General features: G+C 31.5%; 1 pseudogene; it reads left to right on the forward strand.

The window, feature by feature from the left end:
• The first annotated feature begins 7137 nt into the window (after nt 1-7137).
• LOC140920473 (uncharacterized) lies at nt 7138-10851 on the forward strand (annotated as a pseudogene).
• Nucleotides 10852-11437: the final 586 nt, after the last annotated feature.

Here is an 11437-nt window from a genome sequence, read left to right on the forward strand (position 1 = left end):
CTAAACGCACGGGCTTTTGAGAATACACCTAATAAAAAGGTTGTGTGTGGGTTTGATGTCAGAGATAGAGTTCAAGACTACGAGTCACTCTTGTTGAATCTGAATCTTACTTGCGATGCAAAGATTCAAGTCAAGAGACACCTTTGTTTATGCACGATCTTATAGAAGCTTTTGACGCTATTCAAAAACCTATTTTTTTAAATTCAAGTGGAGAATTGTTGGAAATGATGATGCCTTAATGGAAATTTATTGGAAATAATGATTATATTTATGAGAGCTAGTGTGGATATGAATTGAAAAAATAGAGAAGTCCCACATTAGAGGGATACCACACACTAGTAGGGTATATAAGGTGGAGGTATGGAACTTGGGGAGGGCCCCAAAGGGCACCCCAATTTTGTGAAGGAGGGAGAACGCAAGCAATATTGACCACCACACATGCGCGTGCGCCGCCTCTGTCTGGCTGGCCGGTTGGCCCGACTTGGCTTGGCTTGGCTTTGGCTTTGGCTTCTCCTCAGTTGCGGATTTCCTCTATAAATAAAGGGTTCTCCTCAGTTGGAAAATCACACCAAAAGTTCTCCGTATCTGAGGCTTTACTCACTTATCCCCCTTTTTTACTGTTTCTTCTCTTTCTTTCGAGTGGTCTTAGTGCCATATTACGAGCGTTAGTCGTACGACTGTCATATTAAGGGTGTAATTCTAGAACGGTTTTCTACAGTGCAGTAGAACTCTGTTACAGAGTATCTGAGCTGTTTTATCTTGGGGACTTCGTGGTTGATAGTCTGCCTTGCACAATTTGGGCAGTGCCTCGAAACGTCTTAAAGAGAGCGACCTAGTCTGCGACGCAACCTAGTAATATTTTCGGTGGCATAAATTGTTTTCAAAAGGTTTTTTCGAAATTGAAAAAACAACAACTTGCATTAAGAAAAAATGCTATTAGAAAAAATATTTTTCTTGATAGTGTTTAATGTCTCTGCTTATTATTATGGCTTCTCAAAAACAAAATCTATTTATCACTTCTACTTGACACATAATTTAAGTAAATTTATGCTTTAGATATGCTTCATGACTTCTCCTCCCGTATTAATTAAATAGTTTTCTCTATAGATTTATCATAATTTATTATATATTTTTCTTTATAGTAGTTGGGTTAATATATTTTGTACAATATGTTGGCCATATAGTACGAACTCGTACGATAATTTAATATATTACTAACTAAAACAACTCTTAGAACTTTAACACTGTAAGATTCCCAAAATCGTCCTAAGGAATCTTCATATAAATTTATTAACTATGGTAACTGACATACTACTTATTTGTCAATTAGAGAAATAGAAATAACTGAACATCGCAAGTGGATGGTTAACAAGATGGGTCCTAATAAGAGAAGAGTAATATATGAGTATATGACTGATGTTTTCGAGTTCACTCAATTTACTTATGCAAAAGAAAAATTAGATAAAAAAAAGGGGAAAAAAAAAAAGGAAAGTTGAGATACCCTTGTAAAATATATGTGTAAGAAACATCAGATAGTTGCGATGTCATGGGCCATCTTTGTACGAAGGGATTTATATAAGGTTACTATTATTGGACTAACCATGGTGAAAAAAATGCCTCAAATTCTGCCGGTGGTTTCAAACAACTATCATGGAAATAGAGGGGTTTGGGATAACTTCAATGACTTTTAGCAAATGGTAATGGATGCAGCTGGATCATCTCTTGGTACATATAATGAGCAACAAAAATCGATTATGGAGTACAAATAAGGGAAGGTCCTAACCTAGAAGCCAAAAAAAAAAGTTGATATGTTGAAAGTTGTGCAAGCAACCTTGTATAATGGATGTGAAAATTATTCTTAACTTTTTGCTGCAATACATGCTTTAAGTATCAAGTCTGACTTCAATATCTCTAAGAGTTTCTTTAATCAATGAATTGATTTTATGGGAAAGGCATTCCCAAATGATAATTGAATGCTTGACAACTTCTATCGTGCAAAGAAATTAGTGGAAAATCTTGGATTGGGTTGCATAAAGATTCATTGTTGCCTGAATGGATGTATGATATATTACTCTCTTGGTGATAAAAATCTTTGTAGTTTTAAAATTTGTGGTGAAGATCATTACAAAAGCATCATTAGAAATGGTAAGGTTACAAAAGTTCCTCTAAAAAAGATGTGGTATTTTTCTCTTATCCCCAGTCTTCAAAGACTTTATTCCTTAATGCAAACTCCAAGACAAATGAGGTGGCATCGTGAGAATATAAGAAATTAAAGCTATTTATTGCATCCATTTGAAGGAAACTTGGAAGAATTTTGATAAAAGTTATCCTAAATTTTCAATGGACTCTTGAAATGGGAGGCTAGGGTTGTGTGCTGATGGATTTGCACCATTCGATAAAACAGGTAAGACATATTCATGTTAGACAATAATTTATCCTTACAATCTTTCACCTTGGATCTGCATGAGAATAGAGTTCTTATTCTTAACCATTATAATTCCAAGCCCTAGCAATCCAAAAAGGAAGATTGATGTGTACATACAACTACTAAAAGATGACCTTAAAATTTTGTGGAATTCTTGTGTGATGACTTATGATGTCTCACTACACCAGAATTTTTTCATGAAAGCTTGTATATTGTTGACAAATAATGACTTCACTGCATATGGGATGTTGTTCGGCTGGATGACAATGGAAAAACTTACTTGTCAAATTTGTATGGAGTATACAAAAGCATTCACCCTTCAACATAGTTGAAAGCCTACATTTTTTACTGTCATCCACAATTCTTTCCCCTTGATCATTGCTATAGAAGGAATAAAAATTCTTTTAAGAAAAGGGAAAGTTGAGATAACGTTTCCTCCACAAAGGATGACAAATGAAGAAATATGGGAATTGATTTACCAAGCATAAGTTGATCTCCGTATGATTATTTGTCGGGGTATGGAGTTTTTTAAAATTGGACCTAAAAAAACAATATTTTGGGAGTTACCATATTGGAAAACAAATCTTCTCCCTCATAATCTAGATGTAATGCATATTGAGAGAGAAATGTTTATCAATATATTGTATACAATAATGGACACCAAGGGCAAGACGAAGGACACTTTAAATGCGAGACTTGACTTGGCAGATATTTATAGACAGAAATATTTAGAGCTACTAGATGGTGTAATGGGAAAGCTAAAAAAGTCAAAAGCAAATTACACATTAACAAAATAACAAGTATTACTTGTGGTGAGTGGATAAAAGAACTAAAACTACACTATGGGTATGCCTTGTGTAGGTGTTTTGAGATGCGGGAAATAAAGTTATTTGGAATGAAAAGTCATAATTGTCGTGTGTTCTTGCAAAACATGCTACCAAAATATAGATTTTATAGTACACATTTAACAACGTTTTTTTAACTAAAAGCACTGTTGTATTATATTCTGAAAATGTACCGAAAATAAGACAACGTTTTTTTAAAAAGTGTTGTCATAGCTACTAATAGTTATATATAATAACAATCCTTTAAAAACACTATTTTTATATCTAACATATCATTTACGGTTATTTCTTGATATCTAACATATCATTCCTTTTTAGTAAAAAAAAAAATTAAAATAAATCATTCCCTAAAATAATCATTCCCATTAATACCTATTAATTTCCTGTAATGCCTAATATGCATAGATATATATTAATCTCACTTTTTTTTTACCTCAATACTCTTATTTTTTCATAAAACTATTTTTATTTTTTTAAAAAAAGAAAACTACTTTTCTTATATTTCCTTCACAATTTAGTTTATTTCACGATAAAATACATAATATCTATAACTATAATAGATTTGAAACTTTTTTAATTTGGTCTAGTCTATTTTAAATTACTATATTTGTACTCTTAACACTTTTTTCAAGTAATACAATCCTTAGTTAGCTAACTATTTATAATCAAATTGATGCACAAATAATAATGCATCTCATAATCAATTGCTTAAAATCTTATTTTTATGTGTATATATTTGTGTATACCACAAATTCTATTATATTTTTTATAAATAAATAAAAATATATTTAATATATAAATATTTATAAATCGTGATATATTAAAAATATGCACATTTAGTCGGAAAAAAACAAAGAAGAAGAAGAAGAATCATATACACATATTGACTATTTTATAAATTCAAACAAAATTGTCACAATGCAACTTTATCTTCTTTTGTACGCAACTTAGTTAGCTAACCCTCTATGCGTGAAGCCTCTCTGTGTTTCTTCAACCTCCAAACCCTTTCCTATTTCTCCGTTGCATCTAATCTCCAACGAAAACAACTCTTTGACATAACTCATCTCATCTCCGACCTCGTAACCCGTATCTCATCTTTGACAGAACCCTTCTTTCTGCAACCAGGCCTCGGACACAACTTTGCCATCACATCTAAGATCTCCACCATCTTATGTGTCACTTTGTTTGGGTTTCATTTGAAAAAATTTAGGTTATGTTTCAACATTTGATACCTTGCTAGATTTATAGGGATCTGTTTCAACATTTGAATTTTTATTGCTAGTGTTTTTTATTTTTAGGGTTCTGTTTCAAATTTTTAGGGTTCTGTTTTGGGTTTTGTATTGTTTAGAGAGAGAAAAAAAAGAAACTATATATTGTCCACTTTGATTCAAACTGCAATTTAAAATCATGATTTATTTGGCTTTGATATCTACTAAATATTTTTTTTATATTATGTACTTACTTAATGGATATAGTAATTTAAATTTTTTATTCCTCATACATATGAATAAAGGTTTTTAATTGTTAATTAGTCTTCATAAGAAATGTAGTAAACATTATAATTCCATTAAATAAAAAATGTTAATTCATGTACTTGTTGAACTTAATCATGAAAGCAAAGTAAAATAATATAGGGTAGTTGATATGAGCAAGTAAAATAATGTACGATAGTTGATATACGGAAGTAAAATAATATAGGGTAGTTGATATTTGATTGATTCTTGGTAATTGTTTCACATACTAAGTAAATGATTGATTTATGGTAATTGTTTTACATACTAAGTACAACAATATAGGTAGTTCATAATATAGGGTAATTGTTTCACATACTAAGTACCTGAATTGATTTATGTATTAACCATTGATTTAGAGTGTCTCATTTTGTATGCTCTATTTTTCTTCTCCTACTTATCGCATGGTTGGAAAAGAAACATTGTACAATACTTTGGGAGATATATTACACCATAATCTGATTCCAATCTTGGGTGTTGTTTGTCATCAATGTCACCTCAGAAACATATTACCTCACCACTCCCAATCTTGGGTGACATCGCTTTTATCTTTAAATGAATAACACCTACAATAATGCTTTTCTAAGAAAAGCACTATTAAATATATATTAAATAAAACCTACGACATCGCTTTCCTTAAAAAGAACGCTACAAAAGCTCTATGAAATACCTACGACAACGCTTTTTGAAAAAAACGCTATTAAAGACCTACGACAACACTTGTTAAAAAAGCGCTATTAAATACCTACAACGTCGCTTTTTAGAAAGAAAAAAAAAACTCTTTAAGATACCACCTACGACAACGCTTTTTAGAAAAGTGTTGTAAAATGAGACACCTACAACAACTCTTTTATCCAAAAAGCATTATAAATTTCTACCTACGACAGCGCTTTTTAGAAAAACGTTCTAAAATGAGACACCTACAACAATGCTTTTATCCAAACACTAGTAGAAAATAGAGTTTTTAATACAACGAGTTAAGTCTTTTACGTGCCACCAGACTTAACAAATTAGGTGGAGGTACATTTAAGCCGGTTGCCCGTATAAACAAGTTAACAAAATATGGCAGTGACAATTTTGTAAATATGTGAAAAACACGTTTAACACGGTTATATAGGCAACCGACTTAAGAACGACGATAAAAATAAAAATAAAAAATTAATATATTCCATCTTCCTCTATGTTTAAGTCGGTTACTTTGGCTAACGACTTAATAAAATGAGTTGGTAGCAATTTTGTAAATATATGAAACTTGTTTAACGCAGTTCTATTGATAACTGACTTAAGGTAGACTAAAAAAATATAAAAGATCTCGTGTACTTAGCGTTTTATCTTCTCGCTCCCATAACATTTGCGCTCTAAACCTCCACTTTCTATTCTTAACCTCTATATCGTGAAGCACTTACAACCTAGATTCTGACTTCCTGCCTTTCTTCTAACATCAACTTCATAACCCGTTGTCGTTTTATCGTCACCACTTCATCAATTCATTAAGACAGATTTGATTCTCAAGTTAAATTACATATTTTATATCTTTCAATTTTTATAATTTGTGTGTACAAAATAGGGAGCAAAACAATAGCATTTTTTGTAGAAAGGCAGACAAATAAGGTGTAATTTTTATAAATGTAATATTTTATGTATTAGAGATAGTAGACATGTATATCTTGCTATTGAAATAGAACAAAACATTTAAAAAATATAGAATGTTACTGAATTCATTTATCTCCATGATTTTACCGAACTTGTATCTCAAATAAGAAGAGCAAAGTTGTATGACTTGAATCTTTGAAGATTAAAGGAACGATTATTCCTGAAGTAATAGCTCTTGTAATCTTTAAAAGATTAAAGGAACCATTATTCCTGAAGTAATAGCTCTTATCATTTATGCACATTGAAATTAATTAATTTTGAAATACTTATAAGAAATTGATTAAACTAATACACTTGAAAGTGTCAAGTTTAAACTATTTCAATTGAAAGTGTCCCATTTAAAATATTTCAATTTTTCTGATGCACGGGGAAATTAATTAATTTGGAAATACATAGAAGAAATGGATTAAACTAATACACTTGAAAATGCCCTATTTAAACTATTTCAATTGGAAGTGTCCCATTTAAAATAGTTCAATTATTTTGTTATTGTAAATTTTACATGTACTTAGATATTCACAAAGTAATGACAATAAAGAAGAAAAACAATAGTATACTATTAGATTATTCTTAGCTATTATGAATACGACACTTTAGGAAAATAAATAAAAAGTAAACTATACATTTCCTGAACAATAAAATTGTTTTAGTTTTAATATTTTATCTTAATCTTTATGGTTATTTATTTTTAATAGAAGTAGTTATGGATCGTAGTTGGATGATTGTTAATCGTCAAAGTGAATTCCAACAGAAAGGTGTAAAAGGATTTTTAGAATTTGCTTTAAAAAAGCTTCCTAAAAATGAAAGAAAGTTTTATTGTCCTTGTGCTAAATGTTTAAATGGAAATCGGTTACAGCTTGAAGAAATAAGAAATCATCTTATTTGTTATGGGATATGCCAAACTTATACAAAATGGATATGGCATAGTGATTCGTTAAACATGATAAATGTATCAGAAAGAGAAGAAGTTCGTGAAAATATGGACAATCGGCTTGAGAACATGATTCTTGATATTGGACAAGAGTCTTTTCAACATGCACATGTTTTGATAGTTTGTACAATGATAAATAAGTGGCTTTGTATCTGGGATGCACTAACTTCACATGGTTGTCTGCGGTGCTGAGATTTTTCAACTTGAAAGCGAGAAATGGATGGACAGATAAAGGCTTCACATAACTGCTTGAGTTGTTGAAAGAAATGCTTCCTGAAGATAACACATTGCCAAACCGTTATTATGAGGCAAAGAAGATATTGTGTCCAATGGGTAAGAAGTATAAGAAAATACGGGCATGGCCAAATGATTGCATACTATACCGAAATGAGTTTGAAGAGTTGAACCAATGTCCTATGTGTGGGTTATCACGCTTTAAAGTGAGTGATGGTGATTCCAATTATGATGAAAGCACAACACGTCCTCCTACGAAGGTGTTATGGTATCTTCCAATAATTCTAAGGTTCAAATGATTATTCTTTAATGTCAGTGATGCAAAGAATATAAGATGGCATGCTGATGAGAGACAACATGATGGAAAACTTCGTCATCCAGCTGATTCATTGCAATGGAAGAAAGTTGATAAATTGGATCCTGAATTCGGGAATGAGCCAAGAAATCTTAGACTGGGACTTGCCACATGTGGAATGAACCCATACAGTCGTTCTCTTAATTATCTACAATCTACCTCCTTTGATTTGCATGAAGCACAAACACATTATGTTATCTTAATGATTTAGCGTCCAAGGCAACTTGGAAATGACATAGATGTTTATATAAGTTCATTGATTGAAGACTTGAGAATTCTTTGTGAGGAAGGTGTTGAAGTGTTTGATGGTTATTCTTGTGATTATTTTAAAATGCATGCAATGTTATTTTGCACCATCAATGATTTTTCTGCGTATGGAAACTTGAGCGGTTATAGTGTTAAGGGACATAAAGCGTCTCCTATATGTGAAGAAGACACATGCTACGTCCAATTAAAACATGAAAGGAAGACTGTTTACATTGGACATCAGAGATTTCTTAAACCTAATCACCCATATCGTAGGTTGAGAAAAGCGTTTAATGGAGACCAGGAGAATCGAATTGCTCCAAAAGCCTTAATTGGAGAGCAAATTTTTCATAGGTTGAAGGATGCCAATGTTAAATTTGGAAAGAATAAAAAACAATCCATTGAGAAAAATGTATGGAAGAAGAGGTACGTGTTCTTTAATCTTCCTTATTGGTCCAGTCTAGATGTTATACATTGTATTGATGTGATGCTCGTGAAGAAAAGTGTGTGTGATAGTGTGATTAGAACACTTCTCAACATTCTAGGAAAAACAAATGATGGAGTGAATGCTCGTTTAGATATGGTTGAGATAGGTATACGACAAGAATTAGCTCCACAATCATCAGGTAAGCGAACATATTTGCCTCCAGCTTGTCATACTTTATCAAAATACGAGAGAAGACTTTTTTATGAGACTCTAAAGGGCATAAAAGTGCCAATGCGATATTCTTCAAATAACGAGTCTTATCTCAATGAAAGATCTAAAATTAGTTGTTTATAGTCTCATGATTGGCATGTATTAATGCAACAACTACTACTAGTGGCTATTCGTGGAATATTGCCTAAAAAAGTGAGAGATGTTTTAACTAGGTTGTGTTTTTTCTTCAGTTCTATATGTAGCAAAGTCATTGATCCTAAAAAATTAGATGAGTTGGAAAATTAAGTTGTTATTCTTTTGTGCCAACTAGAGATGGGAATAGGCTAGGCCGTCCGACAGAGGCCTATGGCCTGGCCTGTTTAATAAAAAGGTCAGGCTCAGGCTGTTTCTAAAGCCTATTTATGTAAATAGACCATGCTCAGGCTTGTAAAAAAGCCTATTAGGCCTGACAGGCCGGCCTATATATATATTATATGTATTCCATTCTCTATTTTTTCTTCTTCTAATTTCCATTGCACCCACTCCAACAAACATGTATGAAAACAACATATTTTTTATAAAAACCGATATTATTTATTTGTTACTTTATATTTTATAAAAATCAATACTATTTATTTGTTATCTTTATATATATTATTAGTATATAAGTTTAGAAACCCTAATTGTTTATTATTACTGAATATGAGTTTGTTTGAGAGGTAATATTCTAAGTTGTTTGAGAGATAATAATAGGTGCGTTTGTTTCAATAAAAAATTTATTCTTTTAAACCAAAAACTATTATTTAGGGTTTAAAAGGTATTTGTTTCATATTTTAAAAAAATTATTTTGTTAGAAAAATCGATATGGGTAGAGCATCATGTAGCTATAGATAATTGTTTATTTATTACCTTTATATATATATATATATATATATATTATTACTAAATATGATGTTGCACGAGAGGATTTGTTTGAGAGGTAATAATCTGAGTTTGTTTGAGACCATTTGTTTGAGAGATAATGATGGGTGTGTTTGTTTTAATAAAAAATTAATTCTTTTAAACTAAAAATCATTTTTTAGGGATTAAAGGGTGTTTGTTTCATATTTTTTGAAATTATTTTGTTAGAAAAATTATTTTTAATGTGAATAAGGCTTTTAAATAGGCTTACAGGCCAGGCTCAGGCTGGAAAAAAAGCCTATCATAGGCCGTAGGCCTCAAAAATTCATCGTAGGCCAGGCTCAGGTCTTTCAAAGTCTGGCCTGGCCTGGCCTATTCCCACCCCTATGCACAGGTAAGGGTATACGAGGTTTAAAACTTAAGAGCATGAGGCGTGAGGATTTACTTAAGCACATTTGTATATATTGAATAATACTGTGGAGGTTCAACCTTACCTTTCTGCTCAAAAAAATATTGTCAAAGAAAAAATCCTCGAATGAATGAAAAATGGTTGTTGAATGAGCATAACAAGACTTTCTTAAAGTGGTTTAAATAAACCATTATAACCGATAATACATGTTCTATTATATTAAAATAACTAGCAGATGGGCCTAATTTTGATCTCATAACTTGGGCCGACTACGATATCAATAATTTTACCTTCTATACAAAAGCTCAAGATGACAAAAGTACAGTGCAAAATAGTGGAGTTATGGTTGTCGCTGAGTCAATACACTTTTCAAGTTCAAAAGATAAAAATCATGGTGTGGCATCAATATCTTACTTTGGGATCATTGAAGTAATTGGGGATGTCGATTTTATTAATTTTAAAGTTCTTGTTTTTAAATGTAAATGGATTGACATAAACGATGATGTTAAAATTGATGAATTTGATTTTACATTGATATACCTTGAAAAAGTAGTTTATAAGGATGAGCCTTTTATTACGGCATCTCAAGCAAGACAAGTGTTTTATGTTAGTGATCTTTCTAACAAAAGGTGGTCGGTGGTTCTCCAAGGTAAAAACATGTATGGACCTCATGAAAGTCTAGGTTCATTATCAGATATTTTTTAGACTCTTTCTTTCTCACAACAAATACCTAGTTTCATTGTGGAAAATATAGATTACGATGTGTATCCCACTCGTGATTATCATCAAGAAGGGATATGGGAGAATATTCAAACATGACAGTTTTAGGAAATAAAACAGTAAAATGTCATAGTTTTATATAAATAAACTTTGTTTTGTTTATAATTCTTTACTTGCAATAGTGTCATGCTTATATGATAGTTTATTTATAGTGTCATGTTATTTATTCATTATTTGAAATTTGAATTGTTATTGACCATAATTATATATTTTTTAAACAGAGACACATGGGTGATCCCTCAGCTCCTTCACAAAATGGATTAGATGCTAACTCTATCCAAAAAAAGAGTAGACGCGACACACAGATGACAAAGTTGTTACATAAGTGTAACGATGGTGATAAGTTATAGATTCATTTTGATCAATCAACTAGACTACCTATAGGGGATAACAAGAAAGCTTTCATTGGTCATGTGGCTTTTCTTGATCGAAACAAAGTCTGTATTTTAGCCAATGAATGGTATGAGGTACATGAAGACATGAAGACATGAAGAAAAAAAATTGGGCAGTA

This window comes from Cicer arietinum, chromosome 5 (genome assembly GCF_000331145.2).
Source record: "Cicer arietinum cultivar CDC Frontier isolate Library 1 chromosome 5, Cicar.CDCFrontier_v2.0, whole genome shotgun sequence".
NCBI classification, from domain to species: domain Eukaryota; kingdom Viridiplantae; phylum Streptophyta; class Magnoliopsida; order Fabales; family Fabaceae; genus Cicer; species Cicer arietinum.